This window comes from Numida meleagris, chromosome 3 (assembly GCF_002078875.1).
Source record: "Numida meleagris isolate 19003 breed g44 Domestic line chromosome 3, NumMel1.0, whole genome shotgun sequence".
Classification (NCBI taxonomy): domain Eukaryota; kingdom Metazoa; phylum Chordata; class Aves; order Galliformes; family Numididae; genus Numida; species Numida meleagris.
The window spans coordinates 70,079,044-70,104,826 of NC_034411.1; positions in this window are offsets into that span (position 1 = coordinate 70,079,044).

Here is a 25,783-nt window from a genome sequence, read left to right on the forward strand (position 1 = left end):
GTTGCCAGCAGGTCAAGTGAGGTGATCCTTCCCTTCTGTTCAGCACTAGAGAAGCCAAACCTGAAACACTGTGTCCAGTTGTGGGCACCTCAGTACAAGAGAGACAGGGAACAAATGGAGACTGTTCAATGAAGGGCCGTGAAGATGCTCAAGGGACATTCTCCTATAAGGAAAGGCTAAGATGGTTTAACTGAGAGAAAAGAAGACTCAGGGGATGTTTTCCCAATATATATAAATATCTGGAGGGAGGATGCAAAGATGGCAAAGCCAGGCTCATTCCAGTGATGGCCAGCACCAGGACAAGAGGCAATAGGCACAACTGGAAACACAGGAGGTTCTCCCTAACCATGAGGAAGTAACTCTCAGTATGCCAGCTGCTGAAATCGTGGTGAACAATATGACAGAATAAAAGTCATCCTTATGCTCATCAAGGAAATATATGTAATCTATTAGCATTCAATTCCACATATATTAACAACTGAGAAATTATCCAACAGTCAAACTCCAAAGCCAGTTTGAGTAAAAAATGAAAGTATTTCTTTTCATTCTTGTTTTAAAGTAGAACATAGATATAGCAAAATTTATACTTCAATGTATACACTGAATCCTCTGATGAAGGGTTTTTTAGAAAGGTTTTTGGTATTTGTTTGGGAGGATTTTTTTCAGTTAAGAGTAACACCTTCAGCTATCAAATCTGTCATATCAAACTGACAAAATATGCAAAAGTCTAAAGAAGAAATGAGAAGGGGAAGAAGGGCAATCTGCATTCCGAGTGAACTGAGCCATATAAAATTAACAGTCAGTCAGTACTTACTGAGAAGTGATGGCTGGGAAAATACCTGTTAGTCAGAAATTCTGCCACAGTATAGATCATCACCGCTATTTGCTTACTCTCCAAAATCCAAATAGCTTGCAAAATGCAAATGAACTTGATTACTTTCCTGCCACTTTGACAACACAGTTCCTCAGCAAGCAGGTTGATCAGGTTACTAAGAATATCTGGAATCTGTATCCTCCTACTTCCATGAAACTTATTTTGGAAATTCCCTCAATACAAAATTTTGTCAATGGGTTTATTTAAAGCTATTTCCATCTTTCTGAATAATCAGCCCTCACAACATTCAGCCTGACAATGGTTTCCTTATTCTGTATGCTCAGGGAAGTAGGCTATTTGTTTTGTTTCATTTCTTGGATTCACTACCAGCTATTGGTACATGCAGTGGTGTCCACTGAGCAATTCAAGTATTCAGCACAGAGCCTGTAAGATCACAAGAGGTGAGGAAAGCAGGAAATGTCACTCAAAAGCCTAAAGCACAAATGTATGTACCTCAAACTGAATTGACTAGATTTTCTGAGCTTTAAAGCAAATAAATAAAACAAAATAGTAAGTTTCCCACAAAGAAAGGGTAAGTAAATCTACCTGATTAACTTCAGACAACAAAGAAATAGCAAATTCTTATTATCCATATGAAAAGCAGATAAAATACTGGAATGACTATATGACTAAATGACCTGAATGTCTATAATCCCAAATAATTTTCTTCATAGCTAAAAAAAAAAAAATCAACAATGGAGAGCATACCTTAAATGTACAAAACTAAAGAGTGAAAAAAAAGTAATAGTCACGGAATAAAATTCAAGAGTATTAAACAAAACTTTACTTTGTTTTGTATCTTCTAACTTTCTATTTGCACTTTTTTTTTTTTTTTTTTAATTTATGTGGTGTGCTCTTTGTCATGGAATGTAACACCACGAGGTAATGGTCCCTACAAGAAAGAATAGTCAAACTCATATGCAGCCATGTTATCATGATTATCACTCTGCCTGAACTCGTTATGAAAGTTACCTCTTTGGAGCCATATTGGCATGTCTGTATAGTGCTCCCATTTAGGTATTCAGTTATACTCAAAGAATTTTTTGTTCCACTTAATGTGCATAGTCTGGAAAAATTACCTTATACCTTTTAGTGTCTAAAAGGGGGCTATGAGAAAGAAGAGGACAGACTCTTCAGCACAATCTGCTGTGACAGGACAAGGAAGGATAGAAGGAGGAAGTTTTTTACAATAGGAGTGATGGGGCACAGGAACAGAGAGGTAGTGGAAGCCCTGTCCATGGAGACATTCAAGGTCAGTCTGGATGGGGCTCTGAGCAACTTGATCTAGATGTAGGTGTTCCTTTTCACTGCAGAGGAGTTGGACTAAATAACCTTTAAGAGTCCTTTCCAATTCAACCAATTTTATTATTCTGTAAATCTAACAATAACTGCCATATGTATCCCTTGATGAGGGACTGATGGAGTCAGTTGCAGGGATAGTTTGGCTGCAGATAGAGCAAGAAGACCAGACTGAAGAACTAGAAGAGTTCCTTTGTACTAGATCTCTTATTAGAATCATAGAATCATAGAATTAGCTAGGTTGGAAAAGACCTACAAGATCACCCAGTCCAACCATCCACCTACCACCAATAACCCCACTAAACCATGTCTCTCAACACTATATCTAAATGTTTCTTGAACATCTCCAGGGACGGTGACTCAACCACCTCCCTGGGCAGCCCATTCCAGCACCTGACCACTCTTTCAGAAAAGTAGTGTTTCCTAATGTCCAGCCTAAATCTCCCCTGGCGCAACTTGAAGCCATTCCCCCTCGTCCTGTCCCTAGTTACAAGAGTTACAATTGCTTCTATATGGCATACATCTCCCCTATCTCTGTGCTGTTGTAACGCTTGAATCAGCTGTAGTCGTGCTGATTCCATATTCCCTAATTCTGAACACAGTCTCTGCTTAGAGTGGAACCAACAAGCTTAAATCAAGACATGCCTTTTTTTTCATAGATGTATTTCAATTTATCAACTTGTTATGGGTCAAGAACGGATGGTATTCTGTGATTATATTACTCATACCAGAAAAGTAATCACAAAAAGTAATTTCTGCCTTTTACATCCAAGAGAACTATTAGTGGTGTGAGTTAAGATTTCAATTTATTTTAATGTTATTAACATTTCATATTTTAGCAAATTTCAAGAGGCAGGTGAAACTGTAAGATAGCTGTGTTAGCAAATTCGATCTTCTCATACATGCCATAAAATTTAAATGACAGCAAGTTGTTTTTCTTTTTTTAATACCTATTGTTAAGGTGGGAAAAATTGCTACAAGCTTGCAGCTTTCTCTTCCAGACACTTTGGTCCAGAACCCTTTCTGCTTTGCAGCTGCGGCCCAGCCCAGTGCACAAGGACCCAGGCTTTTTTCCTGGAAATGGCACTTTTATCATGTTAGCCTGCCAATTAACGTAACTGGGAGGTTTGCTTCTTGTGATAGTCTCCCACCTTAGAAGTCCTCAATCAGACAATCCTGCTCATAAATTAATGTGACTGACCAGACTTGATTCTCATTACTTATTGTATTTTGTTGCCATGGAAAAGGTCCTTGACTAGGTACCTTAGAGGAGTGGACACTCTCTGTCCACATGCACTTACGCCTATGAATCAATCGGACTATAACGTACATTCAGAACATTATTTGTACTAAGAGTACTCGTGTCTACCTTAGCATTAACCAGTGTTATTAATGATTATATTGATCATAATAATATGGCATGGTTTCTTTTTTTTTTCCTATGAACAGTTAGTATTTGTTACAGCTAGGATTATAATTTTGCCTGGACTATAAAGAGATGAGAAGATGTTGGACAAGACTGAGATGTTATTGTGCAAATGCAAAACCTTCATAATGTCTAATATATGACACACATTATTACAGTATGACAATTACTTATAAGGTATCTGAACTGTGAACAGATCTCACTTCTTCCATGTAAAAGTTTCCTGTAAGAAGAATGTTTATCCTTCACAGCTGTCACAGTTATAGATGATTAGTTCAAAGAAACAAATAAGAAATACCTCTCAGATGGCTTTTAATTAAGTGAAAAAATATGTTAGAAAGCAGGCAGAGATATTGCTTTATGTATTTCCTTCTAGACTTGTGAACTCTCCCACACCCTTCTGGTGAAGTGAAGGAATGTGTGACTACCATTTTGGTTCATAGGATCATGTCACATACTACCTTGTCACTGGTGTGCTATGGCACACCAAATGTCAAACACCAACTAATAGCATGTTAGGACTACTAGATGTCTTTGGCATATGGTGTCATGGAGCACAGAAGATGCCAAGACATATCCTGGAAACAAACAAACAAAGAAAAACAACAAAACTATCTTTGGAGCTGAATGATGCTTGTCTTTTCCAGCCATCAGATTTAATGAAGTTAGTAAGAAGCGAGAGACATCAAAAGTGCTTCACAGCCCATTCTCAGTCCAGGAACACCAAAATGGCGTTTCTTAGACACAGTATTTCTCAGCCAACACAAATCATTTTAAAAGGCTTGTCAGGCTATGAAGTTGGCTTGTCAGTAGGCATTGTATTGTGGAGTGCTATTTGTTTTAATTTTGTAGGGCGGACAGTTATAGATGGCATGTGTAGTCATATCCTTCTTTATATTTATTTAAGCAAAACATTGAACCACTTCTTTAAAAAACGTATTCTAGCAGAGGTCCAAAACATCTGTATGCACTGAAATGTACCACCAACTGCCTCACTGGGCTCACATCCACTGTTTGGTCTCCATAAACATTCAGCAAGCATTGATGAATGTCAGTGGGTGCAATTTTTCCTCATGGAGGAATTCAATTCCATATTTTTGCTTCATCTGCACTCCCATGTCAGATTTTGTCAGGTTGACCATCTGCTGCCATCTGTCACATGGCAACAAAAAATAACAGAATATTGATGGGAAGATTCAGTCTCTACTTCCATACCACAAAAACTCATCTCTGATATCATGAGCCAACATAATAAAATAGGAGGCATTACTTTCAGAGCAACCTTTGTGTTTATAACTGTGGAGCTATGCTGGGACACTGTCACAAAAAATTCTCTCTTTTTTTTTTTTTTTCCATTTTAATTTTTTGACTTTTTTTTTTCCTGTGGAGATAATGATTATTGAACACAAAAATGTTTTTCTCATAGCAGTCGTATAAGTACTAATTTCATCATACTGAAATGTTCTGCTCTTTTTACTCCTAATCAGACTGCTTAGTATCAGCTTGTTATGTATTGATGGACCATTTATTCCACTTCTTTATGTGAGTTAAACAAACAAACTGATGAAAAAGTTATCCCAGGCAGTAGCACAAGGTTTTAAGCCTACAATATATTTACTCATATTACATCAAAACTGTTGCAGGATTTCTGGAAGGATTTCTTGATGCAGTATTGGCAGCACCTGCAAAGGGAAGCAGCTAATTCAGAAATTCACATATTTAAATCTAGTATACATTTAAAATAATGATATAAGACAACAAGCATACATTTCTGGCTGAATTCTATGAGTTTATTTTATTTTACATAGGAAAAAAAGAATTAGATGTTTTAATGAAACTTACTTCACAGCTGCTTGCAAAAAAAAGATTGTATGCCTCTTAGAAAATCCTTTTCTGTAAAAATAACAAGAGAAGAGAATACTATACACGTTACAGAACTGGAGTAATATGAAAGAAAACAAACTGTTAGTATCCGAATTATGAAAGAGTCTTTACAAAAATAAACAGTCTCTTAAGGCCTATTTTTATCAGTTGTGATAATTTGTCAGCAGCATGGGAAACATATACTGCTTATCAGTTGTGTTTTACATTATAATTAATGAGTTCATAATAATTCCGCTAGTTGTTTTCAGTAGGGAACCAAGAACCAAGAACACTATAGCAATGACTGTAAGATCTAAAAAGTTATAAAACTGTCATTCTTAGCATATTTCCCTTTTCCCCATTTTGCATAGAACCTATTATCACTGTCAAAAATGGCCATTAAAGCAAGCAGGATTATAAACAGAATATTTGATGAGAAATCAGGCAGAAAAACAATCTTTGATAAACTTTAATTATGAATAATGAAACACTACCCTCTCAAGTTTTAACCAATTTTAATTGTCCAAAGCTTGAAATACTAACTTCTACTTTTCTCACCAAAATTGGTAAGACTAAGAACTAATTCTCTTTTCAAAATTAAAAACTAAAGAACACTTTTTGCTCTCAGATTGGCACTAGAAGTGTCATTCAAGCTGTATTTGATCAAATATATGATATTTATACATTACTTGATGAAGAGTCAATGGTAAAGCTATGAATTAGCTTAGTCTGGAGAGAGTAGACAAAATCATAACTTAGTTGCACGATGTTTCAACGTAAGTTTCACAAATGCTTTCTCCTTATATGTTAAAAAAGGTGGCTCAGAAGCAACTGAAAATGAGAAGTAGAATATGGTTGAGCTATCAAAACAGAAATCAGTTTTAAGGGAAATCAGTTCAAGTGTGTTGCTTAATCATTTTTTTAATTGTCTATTTCATGAGCTCTCAGAGAACTAATAAAGGACAAAGAGTTATTTAAATAATTTGTGAAAAAATTAATGAAAATTAAAATCATTTCACTGTAAAACTTTTTTTCCCATTTATTCTTTTAAAAGAACGTTTTTGGTTTTTTTTTGCTTCTAGATACTAAGCACAAACTTTTAACAACTGAATTATCCTGAATTTTTTAAATTAATAAGTCTTTCCCACAGTTTTCCTCACAATTAATTCATAAGGGTGAAAATAGTGGATTGCTCAATGGGACACATTATTACATGCTAACTTTATATGAACTAATGAACTGTTTTATCTCAATATTACTAAATGAATAACTCCTCAGTACTATAATTACCAATAATGACAAAAGCACATAATTTAACTGCTCATTTTAAAAAATCCTATTAATATGAGAAAATTATTTAATGGGTGAAATGGCCTTAATCAACTTTAGCTTTAGAAGTCTATATATCATTTGTTAATATGTTTCAATTCAGTAAGTTGATAAGGTTTTACATATCTTATCTATAATAGTTTACTTGGTCAGAATATTTTAAAAGGTTTTACTCTACTTTAAGAAAATTGATTTTCTTTTAATTTTTTTACACAATTCTATTTTTCTTCACTGAGCTCAGAAGAATGCTAAGATCACTCAAAGAAGACTACAAAAAAAAAAGGGGGGGGCTTCTTTTCCAAGCTATATCTCTGGCTTATATTTCCTTCTATTTCTGCATAGAAAAGTAAGTTGCTTTGTTTACTCTGATATATATCAGCTGTTCTGGACAAACAAGCCATCAAAGAGAAAACATTATATAAATGATGATGTAAATTCAGGTAAATATGAGAAGTAAAACTTCTCATTAATCTCTGTCTTTGAAAACATAAAACCACTTTATCACTCCATGAAAGAACTGAAGATTGAACTCCGACTTTCTTATGGTTTGCTGTATGATCACTATTTAACTTTAGAGTAGATATAATCTCTGTCACTTTCTTCTGTGGAAAAGATTTTTTGTAATTGTATACACTTGAAATGATTAAGTGTCAACAGTTTTATATATTATATGGAGGAGATAAAAATACTTTCTCCCTATGGACTCTTTTATGACCACTGGCACAAGAGGAGTTGTTTTGGACATCTCCACTGTTCTGCTTGCTGGTTTAGGAGGCTTAGTCCTGCATTGAGCTGTCTTCTACTCCATAGAAAGGGTAAACCACAGTCTTGCTTTTTAATATGTGTACAGAACTGTACATTGGTGAAAGATACTAGAATACAGATTATTTCTATTTTTCAAAATCATTGTTCACTGAACAAAAAGCTGAGTAAAACTTTATGGATTTTATTTGTACAGAGAAAGTCCTTTTTACTTCAGTACTTTCTTTCCTACATTTATATTCAGAATTATATAATGTTCTTATGGAAAATAATAATGTCCTTCACTGATAACAGTTAATGCACTGGCAAAAGACAAAATACAAGTGCATTTTTTCTTTCATTTGTAAGTATCTCATCTATTAAAATATAGATATGAAACAAAATATTCAACATAGTTTTTTACTATATGAAGAAAAGATCTAGATGGGGAACCAAAGTGATGAATGCAGCAGAGGTAATGAAACCTGTTCTTTATAGTTTAAATCACTGTGAACAGAAAGGAGTTGTCATCTGAAGATTTGGATATGACTTCTGTATGAGGATTTAGAGAGACAGCTAACATAAGGAAAGCATGAGATTGTGTTGGAAATCTTTTCTAAACTGGAAACACTCCTGAAGCTGGAATTAGAATGAGCATATGGAAATGTATTATCTCATTTGAAATGTTCTTTCAACATTTTTTTTAATTTATAAAATATTATTAATATGTATGTTATAAAGAATGTACAGTGTACTTAAATAGCACAAAAATTATTACCTAGTGAAAGCAGAGCTTCTTAAAATCTCATGAACATTGGGATCACAGAATCACAGAATGGTTGACATTTAGAGAGTCTCTGGGTCATCTGGTCTAGCCCCTTGCTTAAGGAGGGATACCTAGAGCATATGTCACAGTTCAGTCTGGTTTGGCCTAGTGTCCATGACAAGGGGGCAAAGGGATCCATGGACCCATGCTCCAGGAAGCTGAGCAGGAGGAAGGGAAAAGGTAGGGAAATGGGCCTAGATGAGGAAAACAGCACAACGAGCTAAGGAAAAAACTTAGTTTACTAAATATATAGAAGAATGTGAGATAATACAATATGGTTGGAATTGAAATTAATAAATCAAATAAAATGAGAGTGTCTGAAACTGAAGTCCTTACTCTAATGCTATAAGTGAAACAGTCATGGAGCAAAGAGAGACAGTCTCATGACTCTAGTTCGTTTTACCTTTCCCTCCAAATGGAAAACAGAAACAGAGAAATGAAATCTTCTGGGAGTTGTAGTTCATTCTTCTCTTCTGAGACCAAGAGAGCAGAAATATCGACAATCCATGGAACTGCAGCATTAACTCTTACTCCCAGTACACTGCATGGTGTTATGATGTGGAATGCTGATCAAAAACCATAAAACCCTGAGAGCGTGTCCACATTTTTTTAATTAAGATCTACAAGGAGGGACACTCCACAGTCTCTTTGGGCAATCTGTTACAGTTCTCTTTCACCTGCACAGTAAAGAAATGCTTCTATACATTTATACAGAATCTATTGTTTTCCAGTTTGTGCCCATTTCCTCTGATTCTAGCACAGTGCTCTGCTGAAAATATCATGGCTTCATTTTCTTTGCATCCTCCTGTGTTAACGTGGATGTCAATCTCGAATCCACTTGTACACAGATGTTTAAAGTGTGCAGATCTTACATGAAAAGAGAAAGTATAACTCTGGAGTACAAAATCACAGAAAAAAAATACGGTAAATCAGTTTTTTTTTTCATTTTATTTCTGTTATTTCAATTTCCTTAGCTGCACCAGTCTGCACAGTGTCTTGCCCTGCTTATCACTGACACTCAAATTTGCATGTCCTGTCAGTTATCTATACAGAGTAGAAACAGGTGCTTAAAAGAAATAAGTATTTAGGATTAGAACCTACAAATAGGTGATTAAAAGCAATCAAAAGACACACAAACAAAACCCAAAGCAGTAAGGCCACTGAATATATTCATGTGATGTGGTGATTCTCAGCAAAAATCTCAACATCAAGGAGAGATTTATTTTATTGAAACACTGCTGTGTACAGAAATTTATTTGCAGATTCATGCAGGAGCAATTGGACAAATTTCTGTCCTGTGTTATGGTGCCCCACAGTTTTAAAGCTGTATAAATCTATTCAAGGATAACTGGAAAGAGAGTGCATGAGGTCATGGGACACAATTATGCACAACTATATAACACAGTTCAAACTACTCAAACTAACACACCTGTGATGAAAGACAGAACTGTACAGTGTATGTTTCATTTCAGGGTTACAGGGCAAGTAACCATATTGCAGAAGAGACTGGAAATCTGTTATTCAGAGATACAGAAGGCAGAGGAAGATTTGTTTAAAGCAGATGTTTCATTATTTTAATGCTACTTTCATATCATTTGTATTCCAGTAAAACATAGCAGACAAAAACTATAGGCTTCTTCTCTTGTAATAAGGAGGAAATTCAAGATGAAACAGTGAAGGGAGAAAGCAAGCACTATTTCTCTGGTAGCCCCTGGAGTTTTTTAACACTCCCCACACCTTAATTAATTCTTATCCACTCTCCTTCATTTAGAAACCTCACTTTGTGTATGGCAAGCTGGACATGAGCCAGCAATGTACCCTCACAGACCAAAAAGCCAACCATATCCTGGGCTGCATCAAAAGAAGCATGGTCAGCAGCTTGAGGGGAGACTACTGTGCACTGCTCTACTCTGCACTGATGAGATGTCACCTGGATTACTGCATCCAGATGTGGAGTTCTTAGTACAGAAGAGACGTAGACATATTGGAGCACGTCCAGAGGGCCACAAAAATGATCCAAGGGATGGAACACCTTCCCTATGAGGTCAAGCTGAAAGAGCTGGGGCTGTTCAGCCAGAAGGAGAGAAAGCTCCGAGGAGACATGATAGCGGCCTTTCAGTGTGTAAAGGGGGCTATAAGAAAGAAGGGGATAGACTCCTTAGCATGGTCTATTGTGATAGGACAAGGGGAAGTGGTTTCAAATAAAAAGAGAGGAGGTTTAGACCGAACATAAGGAAGACGTTTTTTACAATAAAGGTGGTGAACCACTGGGACAGGTTGCCCAGAGAGGTGGTGGATAGTCCATCCCTGGAAACATTTAAGGTCAGGCTGGACAGGACTCTGAGCTACTTGATCTAGCTGTAGATGTCCCTGTTCATTGCAGGGGAATTAGATTAGACGACCTTTAAGAATCCCTTCCAGCTCAAACAATTCTATGATTCTACGTATAGACCTCATTAATGACTTCAGTATGAATTCAGTATTAATTCTTTTTATGTTCATAATTCAAAAGGAATTCTGTTAACCAAAAAAATATAAATAAAAAGCCTATAAATAAAAAGGTATGAAAATAAAACTGTTGACCACATGTGATGCCAGGAAGAGAAGTTTTGTTGGTGTTAATGACTCCCCAGATCATCTACGTGTTTTCCATCTTAAAGGCACTTCCATTTCTTTCAGTTTCTGAAGTGCCATGTCATGAGATTATTAAGGACCTGTTGCAGAAAACTGCTTGAAAGCTCTTTAGTAACAGCTGAAGAACTGCAATTTGTTGGTATTATGGTACATAGAGAATGTGTTAACTGATGGTACAAAGTGGTACTGTCATGGTTCTCACAATTAGAGCTCTAGTTCTTGGCTGTAAACTTAGGATAATGCCTTTGGTGTTAAAGTCATTGGATCTGTCATCTGAGAGAATTAGAAATATTTTTGTTTAAAATGCCTGAAAGCCATTTTTGATAGAAATGAAGGTTATTCCGCTACAAAAACAGATTATTGTGCCTATCAGCTCTTTCTTTTAAGGACTGGGGCAAAGGAAGAGTGGAACTGAATCAATTATTTTTTTGTAATATCCAAAAATTTCCTTATGCACTATCTTCCTGATGTAGACTAAGCCTAAGGCAAAGAATAAGAAATCTCATTTTTCAGTACCAAATTTGCTTTCAGTGATACTAGAACATGTCAGGTATTAAGCTTTAGCTTAAGCTTTCTAGCATTATAATTTAAGGCAGGATCAGTAAAGTGGCTACACAATAACACAAATGGCTAATCCATGGAGATTCTGAAGGACCTGCTTTAGAAATACATTAGAAAAATCTATGCTTACCAATCCCTATGTTGAAGAATTCCTTCACAGATAGGATTGTTAGACATTGGAAGAGGCTGTCCAAGAAAGTAGTGGTGTTGCTTTCCCCAGAGGTGTATAAGAAATGTGAATGTTGCACTTAGGGACATGGTGGTGGAGATGGTAGATAGGTGGATGCTGTAACTTGATAATCCTGCCTTTTCCAACCTTGATTGTGTGATTCTATTAAATGTTCCCATCAAAATAATCTGAGTAAGATTTCTTTTTTTAGTTCTCTTTTTATTTCTCTTATATATAGCTCTGTTAATTTTAAGGAGAAGAATATTAGTTAAACAGTAAAATTTATAAAAGCTGTCTTTAAAAACACTTCCTTGAATATTTCCTTCTATTCTACAATCTTGCTGCTGCAAGAGAAAGTACTTTCCACACTGAGTATATATGCAAAAGCACCAGTGGCATTAAAGATGACTCTATCAGAGATTCCTGAATTCACAATATCAAAAGCAAAAAACAGCATTTTTTTACAGACAGCATTATTTCTTCCTCCATTTTTAGAAATCCAATAAACCAACAGACTCCACCACATATTTATACTGCCTATTTGCTGCCTCTGTTTTTATTTCAAGCATTTATGGAATTTTGACTTTGTAAACTTTTTTTGTGACTCACAATGTGTTTGTAAAGGCATGGTACTCAATAGACCAGTGTAGTGTGCTGATTAGTATAGGATTACTGTACAAGCTAAGAATAACTGAAACAGCCTTGCAAGAACTCACCATTCTCCAGCTGTTGTGTATAAAGTAATGGCTTATGTAAAGAACTCTCAGTCTTTAAGTGTTAGCATCCCTTACATCAGCCTGAAATATATATATATTTCATAGTTATGGATAGTTAATAAAAGTATTCAGACTCTTGGTAATTTCAAGAAAAGTAGTTAATGAAGTTTTTTGGTGGCTGGAGACATAGCAAAAAAAAAAAAAAAAAAAGATTTACAGAAATCACCCGACAGGTTCAAAAAAAAGAAAGGTATTACCTACTAACATGTCCTCATCCACTCTGTGAGTATGAGTACAGTAAAGCTTACTGAAAGCTCCATGGGCTTTCACTTTCCTTTTCCATTAGTTATCTGTTACTCTAGCTCCATGGGCTTTCAGTAGGACTGATAACCATATTCTGATCATGCTTTTTCATTTTGGTGGTTATATATAAGACAGCATCACCAGAAATGAGGATACCTGAAGTGTTATGATATTTTGGGAACAAGTTTGGCAGTGTAAGTTTTACTTGCTGAATAGTTAGCGTCCAACATTATTGGATGCCTTTTGCAATAAAACAAAAGCTGTCAGAGTTTAAACTGAGCTACTGAAAAAGTTGTAAGCTTCATTATGGCAGAAATCAAGCAATAAAATTAGTGCATAGATGTAACCCAAATGACTTTCATCATAAAATATACATATAGAAGTAATAATGCAGTTTTTTTGAGAGGAGTTGGGAAGGGCAGTACTGTATTTGTGGAACTATTAAATGGTGAAGGATATGAAGTGGTATGAAATCTGAGGGTTAAGGATAAGATGCACTCAACTGAAAAGGCAACTGAGACAGCTATCTTGGGTAAAAGCTTCTCCACCCCAAAAGAAACAGTAACATCAGCTATAGGAAAAACTGCACACATTCACAACTTGAAAAAACTTGTTTATAAATGGTCTAATAAATTATTAGTATTCCTCTTAGATGTTCAAGGCTAGAATTGCAAACTCAGCAGCAAATTACATCTACAATCTAGCTTTGTACCAGAATCAAAATTTGCACAGTTTTCAGTTATTTTTCATGCAGATGGGAAGAAGGACTAATAGATAAGGCAGTACTTTAGTTCCATTCCAGATTTAAAACAAACAAATCTCTTTCATTATACCTGTCAACTACTCTAGATGAGTAACTGAAAGACCTTAAAAACAGTACTCCTATGTAGGCCACTCCAAAATTAATGCCTCCTATTTATTTCCACAGAAACTATAACAGATACAAAGAGCACAGTAACACTATTTGATAGAGCAAATTCTCAGCAACTAAGCACTATTTTGCAACATTGTCACCACCATTAGCTATGTATTTTCACCAGTGATTAACAAGAGCCTGCATGTCAAGATAAAGCTGACACAAGTCTGTTAAACAAACAAATAAACAAAACACCTCTTCTTACTTAGCTCCCAAAATACATATTTCAGTTAGTTATACACATTAATTTATGCATATACAGGAAATTGTGAGTAAGATATCACTTACAAATTGAATGATTCATGGAAAGAGATTGATAGAAGCATTTCCTGTAGAAGAAATTGACTTAGAAGGAGCAAGGAAGCTATAATGCAGATTGCTGAAGCTATTCCTATTGGAAAGTTGTCAATCAATAAGAACTCAAGCTACTTCTGAAATACAGATAACCAAAAAATTACCCATAAGTAAATTTTTGATACAGGATGTCATGATTTGGATAGGAACTAAAGATATCCTTTGATAGAAGCTCAGATAAAAGTGAAAAATACATTTTCATTTAAAAGTGACTGGAGTCACTGACTGAGGCTAGACAAGAAGGATGTTAAATGAATTGAAGAGAAATAATTGCCAAGCAGAATAATTGGAAGTTATCATAAAATAATAACTTGGAGCATCTTTATTGGGAGATTTTCATTTCATTTTTACAAGCACAGCATGCAAGCTTTTGCTGATTATTGGAAAAAATGCACAGCTAATGGTGGTGACCATGTTGAAATACTGCTCTATCAAATAGTGTTATTGTGCTCTTTGTATCTGCTGTAGTTTCCATGGTAATAAATAGTAGGCATTACTTTTGGAGTGACCTACGCATATTGTTATCATCACATTTTTGTTTCTGTTTTCCTTTTCTGTCTTAGTAGATAGTTTTCAGCTCAACCCACTCCAAATCTCATCCTATTTGTGGGGGTGAGGATGGGAAGTGGAGTGAGGGTGTGGTGCTTAGATGGCTGCCAGGTTAAACCACAACTGCATATTTAAACATGGAGGGTTTGGGGTTCTTCATCACTGATTTACTAAAGTAGAAAATGGGAATTCTCTGCTTTGCTATCATAAGAAAATGTTTTTGTTTATTATAAATCAATCTAATAAAAGAAGTCACACTTGATTGACTGTACAGAACTACAGTTCCAATAATTTTCAGAAAAAAGTTACACATTATTTAAAAAAAATCTAATTATAAACATTTCAACAACCATTGACACATATTTAGTATTACTGAAAATGATATTCTACACTATTTCACTGTAAAATTGCCTTCCTTCTAGCTTATTTTTTATTTTCCAAGTTAGATGAAATATCTCAAAATGATGAGCTCTGTTTTAAGTCAAAAACTACTATTTTTTCTCTGAAATGAGTAATTTAATCAATTGCCGAAATCAATTAATCTATAGTAAATAAATCCCTGTTTAACTAAAGAAAAAATCTATGATAATATAGCTTTTCAAACTAGCATTTTACCTATTCAAATTTCATATATGCATATGAGTTTTAATCCCATCCAAAAAAAATCATCACACCATAACATTGGTAGAAAAGGATAATAATAGATATCACTTGAGAAATTAGTTCATTAATATATTCCGGTAAAGTGGTATGCTTCAAACCAGCAACTTGTTCTCTTTATTTGCTGTTATTAGAACTTTATCTTCTATCTCATTATTAATCAGGGGATATTTAAGAATCTGAATAGTTATTAAGAAGTATTTTATTCTTGGATGACACAGCTGAGAATCCTCAGTCTATCTGAAAAAGAAAGTTTTTCTGAGAATAGTAGAATCTGGCCTTTAAAATTCAGTGTGGTCAGTTAGTTCTAACACTAATTCAGTTCTCTCTTAATAAATGAATATTTTTTGTGCAGGTTTGGAGGACAGTTAACCCAGATTTGATCAGATCTTTTCAAGTACTCTAAAGGATTCAAAAGGGAAAAGACTGTATCTAAAAATTAGAAATATTACTACTTCTACATGTGACTTGTTTATTTGAAAAGTGATGAGTAGTTGGAGCTAGAATTCCCTATGTAAACCCACTTCTAAGGCACCTAAATATTTATCAAGGAGGACCTATTTTGGAAACATTTGGATTAAACTTTCAGTCATGGACATCCAGATGACACTTGCTGCAGACCCATTAATATCAATCAAAATTATATTGCATAATCTCAGTCATTTTCTCTGGTCATTCATTTATATGAGTAACTGAAGCAAAACCAAATCTTTCTTTCAAACTCACTACACTTTCCTTCTCCATTAGTTATCTGTTACTCTAGGTTCATAGACTGTGTTCTACAACGTAGTTTTAGAATGATCCAGTATCTTATAATTTATTTGCAAAAGATTTAATTCAGCATGATTTCAGTGTCTACAGAGCTATTATTAAACATTCTATATTGAGAGAACTTTGATTTAGGAATTATTTGGCCTTAAATATAACGCTAGCCAGCCACTTGCTTCTTTTTCCTAATATTTTATGAGTCTTTTAATGAAATGCTAAAAAAGTAGTATTTAAGTACTTTTGTCTAATATTTAGGTATTTATTTCATGGCCTCAAAAGGTAATGCGGATTTCATGTTTCATTTTATTGGGGTACATGTAATTCTGGAATCCTTGCATATATAATTACACCAGATACACCGACCCAATTAACGTAACAATTCCATCCACCTGTCACTCAGATTGACAAGTGTTCTCATTAAGCTGAGTGAGTCCTGAGTTTAACAGAATCAGACCCAGACTCCTTATTTCCATGCCAATAACTGATTTTCCCTACCATCTCCTTATTGATGCTTACGTACCACAAAAATGTATTTCAAATTATTATTTTTTCAGTTTGGCATATTGATAAATATGAATTGCTAATAAATAAAGGGCGTAATAAGTAAAAGTGTGAGGTTTGTTAATCAAATCGAAACTTAAGGATTGTTTTGAAAAACCCCCCCCCCCCCCGGGGTGATGGTTGTTAGGCAAATCGAGGACTGCTTTGTAAAAAGCCAAATCAAGGATTGCTTTGTAAAAAGCCCCCTTGTCAGGACATCAGGAAACATAAACAATGTTGCAACAACGGGAACCGCTGGAGGCGGTGAAGATAACTACGAACCTTCATCCCACACGCCGACCCCCTAGCAACGGTCCGCATACACTGGAAGGTCACGTATACAGGAACTAAGGACTGTATAAAGACGGGACTCAAACCTCGCTCAGATTGCGCGCCGTTTGTGGAAGCTGCGACTTCCCAGCCGCCCAGGGCTGCGTTTGCTTGTGTTTTTGCTTACTCAATTAATAAAACATTTTTGCGAACAGATTTGATGTGGTCTAATTTATAACAAAGGGCACCTTCTGATGATTAATACAGTTTCTTACACAACAGCAATACCTGTTTTCAAGCATGCATCTTTTAACTTTCTTGCATAAGATTCAATTCAGATTTTTCTCAATTCAAATGTTTTTAATTTTCATTGGAAGTAGGGAAAAACACTGTCCTAAGAGTTGTAAGTCTTGAAACAAACCTATAAGTACTTTAAAAAAAAAAAAATAGGCACAGTTTTAATTGTTAAAGCAATTTTTTTTTTAACATCTATATCTATCTCAGTTCTTCAAATATTGATTTTCAAATACTGATTGCCACATTCACCTATATATCAGAGGCCAGAATATTAAGAACTGTTAAAAGAGTATGGAAGGTATTAGTCATCTACATCAAAACCAGGTTTACAAACATGCATATCATACATAAGTGGAGGTTGAAACTGAAATACTTTCTTTACTTAATCTGCTTTCACTGTACTTTCTGTTCTTATAACATGATTTTATATTATCTTGGAATTAAAAATTCATATCTCCTTGAAAATAAAATATTTAGGCCTCAGCTCATTCAGCAAATGTATTAACAGTTTGAAAAATATTTCTAAAATATCACAGAAAATAAAATTTCAAGATTGTTCATAGAATCTCATAGTGTGTTTCAGATGTTCTGCATGGCTAAGAACAAACCTGCTTGCTGAAATTTATACAAACTCAGCAACTTTGTTCTGTACATTTAGGAGCAACAAGAAATCAGAGAAAATTCTCTATTTCTTGGACTTTTCATAGCAGCAATGAAGTGTTCACCTTGTGCAGCTTGAGGTGGGAAGGCAATTTCATCAGTATTTTTATGTACTCAGTGGAGAGACAGGACACTCAAGAGGAACTGCTACTGTGTCGGTGCTTAGTCCAGTTAGAGAATTCTCTCAGTCATGGTAGCATCAGAATAGTAAGCCCTTTTATTGTGTTCAACATACATCTTATATATCCTCCACTCGCAAGCAGTAAATCCACTCACAGTTAATTGGCCTTAAGTTCTTCCAAGCAACATTGATAACAAACAAAGGGTTCCTTAACTGTCCCAGATGTGACAAGATTAGCTGTGCATACCAAAGGAGCATCCTGTTTACCCTTTAGCCCTGTCTCCTCTCTGCCTTACTTTACAGACTCCCAAGGCCTCATAGCGATAAGGTCTATCACAGAGTCTGTTGAGCTGATGGTGTTACATCTCCCCCCACACTTCTGTAGTTATGGATGAGCAACCTTCTGAATTAGAAAGCAGAGACAATCTTCCCAGTCCATAGTCTTTCAAACTCATAATCTAACACTACTGATATATATATGCGTATATATATATATCCTTACTAACAGTGCATTTCTCATCTTCAGTAATTTCAGAACATTTCTGAACATTTGCTTGGCAAATTCTTCCTTTGGATTTGTTATTTTTCTGCTGCGTGTTCCACCCTCAGTACAGTGTTGTCATTTATTTTTCTTACAAAGAAGGTTTAAAACTTTAGGACTGAGAAAGATTAAGACAGGATTTTCTCTAATGCTTTATCCACTTTTATTACTCTTGAGAAATGTTATTGAGTGTTGTAAAAACTCTTCGGGGAATATTTTGTCTTAGAATTAGAAGAAAGTATTATAAAGAGTTCTACTTCTGTGACTCTGTCATGTTTTATGATTTTTGGTTATCAGTATTCCACATCATAACATCATGTAGTGCACTGGGAGTTAAAGAGTTAATCCTCCAGTTCCGTGTATTGTGGATAGTTCCAGGTACCTGGTTCTCAGAAGAGAAGAAAAACTACATTTCCCAGAGGACTTTGCTGCCCTGTTACCATTTTCCGTTCAGAGGGAAAGATAAAAACTGTTCACATATCACGAGATCTTCTCTCTTCTCTGTCTGTCTCTTGTCCCAGCAGCATCTCGCTCCCTAGCCGCCTCACCTTAGGCAGTAGAGTAAGGCCTACTTTAATTTTGGACACTCTCTCTCATTTTATTGGATTTATTAGCTTAAATTGTAATTATATTGTATTATAGTGGGTTATTTTGCATTCTGATATCTTATTTAGTAAATTACTTTGTTTCTCCTCAGATCATTGCCGCTGTTTTGTTCTCAGGCCCATCTCCCTACCTTTTTTCCCTTTTCCCTTTCTCGGGACGTGGGTCCGTGGGTCCCCTGCACCATTTCTCACGGAACTGGGCTGAACCTGCCTGTAAACTGTTTACAAACTCTTTTAAATTCTGCAATATTGCCATACATTTGTCACAGGTCTTTTGTTTATTGTTAGTTAAAACTTACAAAAATCCAGGCTTACTGCTTGGTGCACTTTTCTTTTAGAACATTTTTGTTTCTGAACTGTTTAGTTAGCAGTCAGAAATGAACTAAAATTACTTTGCTATAGATGAACCCAAAAGGCTTTAAATGCCAAAAAGTTCAGATTTTCAAAATTAAATGAGTACTAGGTCTGAGTGGCATTAAGTGGGAGCTTTTGATAAAAAGTGATACATACAAACGCTGTGGTTTAACCCTGCAAGCAGCTAAACACCAAACAGCGTTTAGCTCACTTTCCCTTCTACCAGAGGGAGGGGGAAGAGAACTAGGAAAAAAAAAAGAAGGTAGAACTCATAAGCTGAGATAAAAGCTATTTACTAAGATAGAAAATTAAGAAATAACAGTAATTACAATTACATATATATATATCTATATACATAAAACATCTATATAAAGAAGACTCAGAAGTGATCTTATTAATGTTTATAAATGTTTATAAATTTCTTAAGTGTGGGAGTCAAAGGGACAAGGCCAACCTCTTTTCAGTGGTCTGTGGGAACAGGACAAGGGGAAATGGCCATAATCTTGAGCATAGGAAGTTCTGCACCAATTTGCGAAGGAAATTCTTCCCAGTGAGGGTGATGGAGCACAGGAACAGGCTGCCCAGGGAGGTTGTGGATTCTCCTTCTCTGGAGACATTCAAGACCCGCCTGGATGCCTACCTGTGCAGCCTGCTGTAGGGAGCCTGCTTTGCAGGAGGGTTGGTCTCAATAATCTCAAGAGGTCCCTTCCAGCCCCTACAATTCTGTGATTCTGTGAAAACAAGTGATGCACAAAGCAATTGCTCACCACCTCACCAACTGATGCCCAAGCTAGTCCCCTACTAGCAGCCAACTTCTCTCAGTTTTATAGTTCTTCCGCTTGATGTCATACAGGATGGAATATTCCTTTGGCCAGTTTAGGTCAGCTGTCCTGTTTCTGTCCCCTTCCTGCTCCTTGTGCTGTCTCAATTCCCTCACTGTTAGGACAGTATGAGAAGCTGTAAAACTGGAATATCCTAGGCTCTTCGCAACTCTGCTAAGCAACAACTAAAACATCGAAGAGTTATCAACATTGTTTTTCTCTTAAAGCCAAAACATAGCATTATTCCAGACACTAAGAATGGCTTGGGTTGTAAGGGACCTCAAGGATCATCATTTCCAATGCCCAGTGATCACTGTTCCAGATGAAATCAGGACAATAAACAAGAGACTGCTTTTTTTTATTATTATTATTTCAAACAGGTTTCGAAATGCTGACTATTTAGAACAGAAGATATTTATAAATGAACAAACATTTTGGTTTTTTTTTGTATCAATATACAACAAAATTCTCCATTCTTTATTGTGTTATCAATAACAAGCTTAAATCAGAAAATGTGTTAGATCCAGATGTACCCATAGAATTTTATCTAGCATGTACTGGAATAAACATCCCTAGGTATAATTAATTTTCACCTGGATTTGAAGGTAAACTAAGAAGACTTATTTATGCATCGTTTAGTCCTAGTGATATTATACAAGCATTTCATTAGCCACTGAACTTCAGTGCTCCTAATTTTTTATTTTAACCAACCTTTGTATTTATTTATGTTTTTACTGTTTGTTCACATATTTCCATTTATTTCTAACTTAGAGCCAGCCGATCAAATTCTCTACCAGGCTATGAATATTCAAAAGGAAACAAAGAATGCTCAGGAAGCTCCAGATGACAGCAGATGCTGAAGAAGATAAATATTATTATGTCTGTAAAAAGGAAAAAAAAGTCTTTGAAAAGCACAATTTTTATATGCAGCAAACACTGGCCATCAAAAAGCTAGGTAATTATTGTGAAAGTGTCAAAGAAAATATGTGTTACATGCCATCTACCAGAGCTCTTGTGTGCATTGCCATCTCTGTTCAAAGTAAGTTAGAATATGGCTGAAGAAAACAGAAAAATTTTCAAAAATGCAAACATTTGCTCTCAATTCTATGGAAAATTGATCTAACAAAAATATCTTCCATGGCTGTCTTCAAGCTTTAGCATTTCTGTCACGGCACTACACTACTACTAGTGTATTGATTATTTGACCACTGAAATGATTATTGCATGTATATCCAGACATACCTAGCAAAAAAATATCTGCTAGATTCATAGGTGTTCTATAGCAGATTATTCTAAAATAATACATCCTTTTATTCACTTTTGCCTTTGATGGTCACTGGTGAGTGACGTCCCTGTTTTTATCTCAGTCCAATAACTTTTTTTGTCATATTTTCTCCCTCCATTCTGTTGAGAAGGGGGAGTGAGAGATTAGTGTGGTGGAGTTTAGCTAGCCATCAACATGAAAGCACCAGAGAGGGCTAGATATTGACAGGTATTTTCAAAATTACTTGTCAGAATCTACCCGATCTTTTTCTGAGCCATGTTAGCTAGTGGCAGTGCCACTTCAGTATTGCCATAACATGGGATAAAGGAGACTTGATTTGAAGCTGTGACCTGGAAGACTAATGCAGGAATTTTCCCGTAATCTCTCACATTTCATCCTGCCCCATCAGACAACTAGCATTCTGCAGGAGGATTCAGCTAGCGGGGCATTCAGCACAGCTGTAGCTATTATTCTTTTGGTGTCTTGAAGAATTTCAACACAAACACAAAAGTCTGAGACAAGAGATATATCTGTATTATTTTCCAGGAGAATTCAAAGTCTTATCTGACCTCAGAAATAAGAAGTATGTGAACTTAGACCTTCCACGTCATTTTCTGATACTGTTTCATCAAATAAGGGAAAGGCAGGGAGAGGAACTGAGTGTGCAGCTGAGGCGGGTAAAAACAGTGGAAGGATGCATGCTGATCGGCACGGTAAACAAGAGGAAGGGCGTCCAGTTGAGCAATCACAGTAAGGCATGTGCTTGCTTACGTAATGCCTTGTCCTAGGCAGGTTAAAGGCCGGGGGCGGGCGCATGAGTGCATGACTCAGGTGCAATTGGGCATGCCAGCGCTTGTACGGGTATAAAGCACAGCGTGAATGTTTCAATAAATGAGAGTTGACTCCACAGCATCTGTGTCTGTGTTGCTCTCCCTGGGATGGGATCCCTGTCGACTGGGGTGGCTCGGTTGTCACGGGGCAACAAGTGGTGACCCTGACATGATTTGCTCAGGTTAGTGCCTCTGGTTGTTGTGTCTCGTAGGTGTACTGTTGTGGGCGGGGCCCGGTGTTATCCAGGACTAGTCATGTCGACGGTATCCATCAGGGAGATGGCTAGGTTCCTGCTCGCTAAGGAGGTAAATGTTAAGGTTTCCTCTAGCGACATGGAGGATCTCATCCTATGGATGATACACAGGGACCTGTTGGATCACGCCTCTCATGTCATGGACTTGGCAAAGGTGGAGGTGGCCTGTAGGGAATTGCTGGCGTCTGCTTCAATGAGGAACAAGTCTGCTCTCGGACTCATCCCAGTATGGGGGACAATTTGTACGGCTCTCGGGAAGGTTCGGGAGGTTCACGGGGTGTGGTATGCTGCTGCTGGAGTGCTGGGTTGTGATAGGTTGTCTGCCGGTTGCTTGAGCCCACCATCGGAAGCCAGCTTTGAGACTGCATACCCGGAACTGAGTCCAGGGGGTGGTGCGCGCAGGGAGGTGGAGGGTCACGACGCGGCAGCGGACGCATTATTCGGCGGGCTGGCTCTCAACCCTTTCGCACCCCTGGGAAAGTTTGACAGACTTTGCCACACTGAGCCCACGGTGCCTACAGCCCCCTCGCCTGACTACCCTGCATCCACTGGTCCAGTGAGTGGCATCACTGGGGGCGGGGGAATGGAGGAGGCGGGGGCTGACAGCTCAGATGAGGAACTGGGAGCAACTCACATGGAATTGGTGAAGCGCTTCCACTCACTTGTCCTGGAACTGCGTGGAGCGGGAGCCCCTGGTACGCTCAAGGGCTCCCTGAGGCTCCCCGGGAGAGATGGTGTGGTAGACCCCGTGACTCATTGGTGGCATGTACCGCAACACTGTGTGCTGTCAGGTGAGGATTCAGGGGAGGTATTGGCATTCCCAGTGGTCTGCGGGCGCGGGGGAACCCCAGTGGGAGCCGGTGGACTGGAAGCTGGTCAAGGAACTGAGGGCGGCAATCACCACGTCGGGACTGAGCAGTCCTGCCATGGACGCCTTACTAGAAGTCGTGGAATCAGGCTCCTTCACCCCGTACGACTGGCAAAATATTGCCAAGGTTGTCCTGACCCCTGCCCAGGTGATAGTCTTTGAGGCACAATGGGAGTCCATCGCCCTAGAGGAAGTGATAAAGAATGCAGTGTTACACAAAGGTAATCTCCTATTGGGGATCACTGGCGACCAAATTAGGGGTGTTGGCACTCATGCTGACTCTAGGGTCCAGGCAACATGGGACCCAGCGGTTTTAGCCCAATCAGGAAGCACCGCATGACGTGCTTTACAGGAGGTGGGGCTTGCGCATGGCGCAATGCCCCCTGCACCCAGGTCAGGCAGAATCCCACAGAACCATATATGGACTTCTTGGACCAGCTGTAGAAGTCCATGGACACCTCTGGACTGCCCCCGGAGACACGCACGCCTTTGGACAAAGACCTAGCCCTTTTGAATGCCATCAAGGCCTGTCAGAAGGCGATTAGGGCTCTTCCCATCAGGGTGAGTCTCAGTCAGATGATTGAGGCCTGTGTCAGGGCAGAAAGAACCACGGCCGCTGAAACTCTGGTTGCCGCAGTGGCAACCACCATGCAACAGGTGGTAGGGGCGATGAGCAGGGGAAAGGGTGGCCCTTGTTACTTTCAGTGCAGGGGCGTCGGTCACGTTAGATGTGACTGCCCTTTGGCGCAGGCTGATGGAGTGGTTGGTTCTTCTCGGCAGGGAAAGGAGTGCTTCAAATGCAGGAGGCTGGGACACTATTCCCGGGAGTGCCGATTGGGAAATGCGCAACGGAGCGCTCGCCCGGGCGTCCAGACAAAAACACGGGTCCTTCCTTTCCCTTACCCCTCTGCGATGCTGAATGCTCCAACTGGGGCCCTATGTCCAGGACCCAATCAGGAGCACAACTGATGACTAGTTCCTCATTCATGCTCCAGGGCCCATCTTAGTCTCCTATTTCTGGCAGGCCCCTTCAAGGGGAAGGTCGGAATATATTGGTGGTTGGGATAGCAGGAATGGAAGACCAGGGGGTGCAAGTGTGGCCTGGCTACTATGAAACCGGCAGCCCAGTGAAAACAGCGGTGAATCCGCTGTCAGCCACACCTGTCTTCATTCCCCCCGATCTTCCATTGGCTATGGTGGTGTGGGAATTTGAGGAGAGACCAAGGGCTAAAGTGAGGTTTATCTGAGAGTGTGTGGGGATCCTGGTCACTTGCCTGTTGGATTCCGGGGCAGACGTTAGTGTGCTGAGTACCCAGGACTGGCCTCCGGAATGGGCAACAGAACCCTGTCCATTGGGTATCTCAGGGGTAGCTCAACGGAGTGTGGCGATGATCACGGTGTCACTTCCATCGGAACAATAGAAAGCCTTCATACGGCCTTATGTCCTATCAGGGCTTCCTGTGAGTCTGCTTGGATGCAATGCCCTCACTCAGCTTAATGCGCAACTGGTAGTGGGCCAGGGTTCTTAGGCAGGGGCCCTGAGAGTCTGGGACCTGTTAAATTTTCCTGGAAGGATAACAAGCCAGTTTGGGTCAGTCAGTGGCCCCTGCCTTTAGAAAAACTGACCCAGCTGCATTTATTAGTGGAACAGGAGGTGAACGCCAGACACCTCACACCCTCCTCTAGCCCATGGAACTCCCCCATCTTTGTACTGAAGTCAGGGAAATGGAGATTTGTTCATGATTTGTGAGCCATTAATGACACCCTTCATGACATGGGGCTGCTACAGCCGGGGATGCCCATGCCCTCCATGATACCCCGTGACTGGCAAATCTTGATAGTTTATGCCTGCGCTTTCACACGTTCCACTGCAGAAAAGTCCATTTGCCATTTGAACAGGGCCATGGCATGTTTTGGGGTCCCCCTAGAGATAAAAATGGACAATGGGCTGAACTACCACTCCCTAGCATTTCAACGGTATCTCCAGCTATGGGGTATCCAACACACGTTCGGTATTCCCCATTCCAGCATGGGCCAGGCAATCACTGAACACGCTCATCACACACTCAAGGTGCAACTAATCAAGCTAAGGAGGGGGGGGCGAGAAGGGGTCTCTGGAAATGCTACTTGAAAAGGCGCTGTTGGTCTTGAATCATATGTCCTTTCGGGACCCGACAGACATCATCCCCTTTCAGCACCATTTTTCCACCAAACATATGCTCCTCAGTGGTCATACCATGCTGCAAGTGGGTTATCGCCTCCCAGAAAGCCCTAGGTGGGAAGGACCCGCTGACCTAATTACCTGGGGAAGGGGTCATGCACATGTCTCCACAGGTTCCAGCATACGGTGGATCCCTGTGCGTTTGGTGC